Raw genomic sequence first — 5,406 nt, 5'->3', positions numbered from 1 at the left:
GGGACCTCTCGCAGACTCGCCCCGTCGCTACGGGCCTGGCACCCTCTGCGGGGAAAACGGCCCCGTTCAAGACGAACTTGGACGGTAGCGGAGTCCGCGAGAAAGCGGAACCTCCCGAACACCACATCTCCCGCGACCGAGACGACCGCGGGATTCAGTGCTGGGCTCATCCCTGTTCGCTCGCAGCTACTAAGGGAATCCTGGTTAGTTTCTTTTCCTCCGCTTACTAATATGCTTAAATTCGGCGGGTGATCCTCCCTGATCTGAGGCCAACGATAAAAAGGTGTGAGGCAGACGCGATATCCGTCGGCGCAACGGGCGTACGCGACACGCTATTTTTACAAGCGCGTCGACGACGCCACGCGCCCTCCGGACGTCGAGTCCGCCTACATTATATGCGCTCGCACGAAAGCGGCGCGGCACCTTGCGAACAGCGTGGTGGTGGCGACACATAGATGTCGCGTTGCGCGAAATCAATCAATCGCACACCACCAAGCGGTTCTTCTGTTGTTGTTCGTTAACGACGGCATCGTTCCGTCCGTTTTAAGAACACACGTCACAATAATTTCGTACACACTACAATTGCACAAACACCGCACGCACACACTGGGCGCAACCGCTAGAGCAGCGGGCGCGCGCGTTTCGCTTCCTCTCGCGAGAGTAAGAGAAACTGAGCCGAACGCGACAACTTTCAACGACAGCGTCGAGACACGTCGACGCGCGCACCGGCGCCGACCGTCGCGCGATCGCCATGCGGGACCGGGACGATGCGAGCAAACACGCGCGACGCGTAAACGCGAACGTCGTTGTCGTCGTTGTCGTTGTCGTTGCGTAAAGACTCGACGCGCACCCGTGCCGCGGGAGACACGGTGCGGCGGGGAGAATTTATTTGTGCGACAAAAGTATCGTATAGACGTGGCTTAACACGGCCAATACGGATGACGAGTCGTAATCGAACATATATTCGAACGGATCGTTCGGCCGCTCGGCGGCCTAGCGAAACCGTCAATTGCACGCGCGACAGAGATGCGGCGCTACGACCGGAGTCGCAGCGATCGCCGCTCGTCACGCGAACAGTGTGGCTTTTTGTTTTTATGCAGCCGGCCCTCAGACAGGAGTGGTCCTGGATATTTCTCCACGGACCGCAATGTGCGTTCGAAATGTCGATGTTCAAATGTGTCCTGCAGTTCACACTATGACGCGCAGTTAACTGCGTTCTTCATCGACCCGCGAGCCAAGTGATCCACCGTTCAGGGTAATCGTTTTGTTTTTGTGTGTGTTTTTGTATGAGAAAATATAAAAGGTGCGAAAAAATTAAACAAAAAAATTTGAAAATAATACTTATCATTAACGTGTACGACAAATGAAAAGAAAGAAAATCTCTTTTATTTGCGTGGTTGTACACAAAAATTAAAATATTATTTCAAAGTATCAATAGGCGATAGCGAACGCTAATCAAAGCGTGTCGCAACGCACACGTCGCGAATCGACGAGAGAGAGTCAACCGTCTCGGATTCGATTTTGATTCGTATCATTCACGTGTTTTTGTATTTTTTTCTTTTTTTGCGAGTCTTTGACAACAACAAAACAAAAAGAAAAAACCAACGTTAATGATCCTTCCGCAGGTTCCCCTACGGAAACCTTGTTACGACTTTTACTTCCTCTAAATGATCAAGTTTGGTCAACTTCCCAGCAACGCCGACGGCCGTGAGGCCACCGCGTGTCGGTCCGAAGACCTCACTAAATCATTCAATCGGTAGTAGCGACGGGCGGTGTGTACAAAGGGCAGGGACGTAATCAACGCGAGCTTATGACTCGCGCTTACTAGGAATTCCTCGTTTATGGGGGATAATTGCAAACCCCAATCCCCAGCACGAAGGAGTTTCAACGGGTTGCCCGGGCCTCTAGGCCAGGGAGAACATGTTGATTCCTTCAGTGTAGCGCGCGTGCGGCCCAGGACATCTAAGGGCATCACAGACCTGTTATTGCTCAATCTCGTGCGGCTCGAAGCCGCCGGTCCCTCTAAGAAGAATTTTAATACGTCGCCAGTGAGTTGCGCTCCCCGAGAGTCGCGCACACCTTGAATGACGACGCCTATTTAGCAGGCTAGAGTCTCGTTCGTTACCGGAATTAACCAGACAAATCGCTCCACCAACTAAGAACGGCCATGCACCACCACCCACCGAATCAAGAAAGAGCTGTTAATCTGTCAATCCTTCCGGTGTCCGGGCCTGGTGAGATTTCCCGTGTTGAGTCAAATTAAGCCGCAGGCTCCACTCCTGGTGGTGCCCTTCCGTCAATTCCTTTAAGTTTCAGCTTTGCAACCATACTCCCCCCGGAGTCCAAAATCTTTGGTTTCCCGGAAGCTGCCCGCCGAGCCATTGTAGTAACGTCGGCGGATCGCTAGATGACATATTTACGGTTAGAACTAGGGCGGTATCTAATCGCCTTCGAACCTCTAACTTTCGTTCTTGATTGATGAAAACACCTTTGGCAAATGCTTTCGCTGATGTTCGTCTTGCGACGATCCAAGAATTTCACCTCTAACGTCGCAATACGAATGCCCCCAGTTATCCCTATTAATCATTACCTCGGAGTTCTGAAAACCAACAAAATAGAACCGAGATCATATTCTATTATTCCATGCACGAAATATTCAAGCGGCATTTTGAGCCCGCTTTGAGCACTCTAATTTGTTCAAAGTAAAATTGTCGGCCCACCTCGACACTCACCGAAGAGCACCGCGATAGGATTTTGATATTGAACCGGCGTTTTACCGCCGGCTCACCGACGATATGCTCCGCAGACGTGTCAGTATCACCGCGGATGCGGTGCACCGACAGCGCGGCGCACAAATGCAACTACGAGCTTTTTAACCGCAACAATTTTAGTATACGCTATTGGAGCTGGAATTACCGCGGCTGCTGGCACCAGACTTGCCCTCCAATTGTTCCTCGTTAAAATATTTAAAGTGTACTCATTCCGATTACGAGGCCTCGTAAGAGTCCCGTATCGTTATTTTTCGTCACTACCTCCCCGTGCCGGGAGTGGGTAATTTGCGCGCCTGCTGCCTTCCTTGGATGTGGTAGCCGTTTCTCAGGCTCCCTCTCCGGAATCGAACCCTGATTCCCCGTTACCCGTGACAACCATGGTAGTCGCAGAAACTACCATCGAAAGTTGATAAGGCAGACATTTGAAAGATGCGTCGCCGGTACTGGACCGTGCGATCGGCAAAAGTTATCCAGATTCATCAAAATTAACGACTTCGGACGCATGGCCCTCCGCCGATTGGTTTTGATCTAATAAAAGCACTCATCCCATCACTGGTCAGAGTTCTGATTGCATGTATTAGCTCTAGAATTACCACAGTTATCCAAGTAACTGAGTAAGATCTAAGGAACCAAAACTGATATATTGAGCCATTCGCGGTATCGCCTTAATACGGCTTGCACTGAGACATGCATGGCTTAATCTTTGAGACAAGCATATAACTACTGGCAGGATCAACCAGGGAGCTGCTTACGCAAACGACACGCCTACACCGCGGTCACGCGGCTTCGGCGAGCCGCTGGCTCGGCGGCGTCGAGGGGCGCGCGCTTGCGCGCGCGCCTTCTCGACACGCGTGAACGTAACGCGTCGAATTTGCACGCGACGCGACGTTCGCGCTTCATATCGATAGACTAACTTTGACCGGTCTACGAGCGGCCGTCCCGTCACGATCTCGCAACGAGGTGATGTACAACGATGCTCGACCACTGTGAGGGACATAAAACTGCAACGAACACGACCCCGCGGGCGGGAATCGATGTTGTGACAATTTGAAAATTGAACATTCATCTAAACGCAACTTCTCAATTTTTATTCAATACGTTATTGTAAACATATTAAAACTCGGCTGGCAATTACATGCGCACACACACGCATGATTCGCACTAGATACGATCAACGCCCGGAGCTTGAGGGATAAATTCCAACACGACGCTGCGCACACCGTTTCGACGATGGGCGCGTGTGCGTCCTCTTTTATACATTCTTTACATATACGGTCGCCGTGGCGACCGCGCACGTGTCGAACACGCTAGGCGCCCTGCGTTGAGGTGTGCCTAGAAGCGTATTCTTTTAACATCACAGATAACACCGGGGGAGACGGTCCCAAATCTTGGTCGATTGGTAACATCACCATACGGTCTGCGAACGCGGTGCTATAATATAATTTTATATTATATTATATAAAATATGAGGAGGAGTAGTATGTATATTCTTTGTTATTTTGTGTTGACACAAGAGAGATATATAAAATGTACTATACACCACACACACAGAGAGAGAGAGCTGGGAAAGATCTCGGCGGTCTCGCATTCGAAATACGAATTTGATATAATTTCCTCCGAAAATCCATACCCATATCTATATCATCCATGCGCGAATATATGTATATAATATTCTCACACTTCGCACAAACACAAAAACAAGAACACATTCTATTCTCTCTCGTCCGTCGTTCGTGTCTATTTGAGACGAACGACGCGCGGCAACGAGAACGAGTCGACGCTGTGCGCACGACTGTTTCGCTCCACATCTATACCGAGAGCAATAGTCCGCGTCGGCATTGGAGCGGACGTCGAATGTTTCTCGTAGAGCGAGCGAGAGAGAGACGATTTTTCATTTTATTATGTATGTGTATTGGCGTGCAGTAGTAGCACGTAGTAGTACTAGTAGTAGTAGTAAAAAAATATTATTATTTATTTTATTGACTGATATGATTTTGTTTGTTTTCTTTTTTTTGAATAGACATTTGTATTGATAGATATGTTTCTCGTTGAAGCTCGCAGCACACGCTCAGAGAAATGGCAATGTGGGTTTATTTGAAGAAAAGAAAAAACAAAAAAAACAATTATATTTATTAATAATATGTATGTATGTATGTATGTATGTATGTATGTATGTATAATAATGAATTATAATAATTATTCCGATGCAACGTCAGAGGAAAATGTTTCTCGTACAGGTGCGGCGCGCGACGGCCGGCCGCTCGACAGTTTCGCGCCGAATGTTTCTCGTTGAAGCTCGCAGCACACGCTCAGAGAAATGGCAATGTGGGTTTATTTGAAGAAAAGAAAAAACAAAAAAAACAATTATATTTATTAATAATATGTATGTATGTATGTATGTATGTATGTATGTATGTATAATAATGAATTATAATAATTATTCCGATGCAACGTCAGAGGAAAATGTTTCTCGTACAGGTGCGGCGCGCGACGGCCGGCCGCTCGACAGTTTCGCGCCGAATGTTTCTCGTTGAAGCTCGCAGCACACGCTCAGAGAAATGGCAATGTGGGTTTATTTGAAGAAAAGAAAAAACAAAAAAAACAATTATATTTATTAATAATATGTATGTATGTA

General features: G+C 48.1%; 2 non-coding genes across 2 annotated transcripts; both read right to left on the bottom strand.

The window, feature by feature from the left end:
- Positions 1-1,101: 1,101 nt before the first annotated feature.
- On the bottom strand, positions 1,102-1,258 carry LOC123719667. Its single transcript, XR_006755737.1, has one exon. It is a non-coding gene; the product is annotated as a 5.8S ribosomal RNA (ribosomal RNA).
- A 350-nt stretch (positions 1,259-1,608) lies between these two features.
- Positions 1,609-3,514, bottom strand: LOC123719669. Its single transcript, XR_006755739.1, has one exon. It is a non-coding gene; the product is annotated as a small subunit ribosomal RNA (ribosomal RNA).
- Between the last annotated feature and the right edge of the window lie 1,892 nt (positions 3,515-5,406).

Source organism: Pieris brassicae, unplaced genomic scaffold, assembly GCF_905147105.1.
Source record: "Pieris brassicae unplaced genomic scaffold, ilPieBrab1.1, whole genome shotgun sequence".
Taxonomy (NCBI): Eukaryota; Metazoa; Arthropoda; class Insecta; order Lepidoptera; family Pieridae; genus Pieris; species Pieris brassicae.
This window is presented reverse-complemented; position numbering and strand designations above follow the sequence as displayed.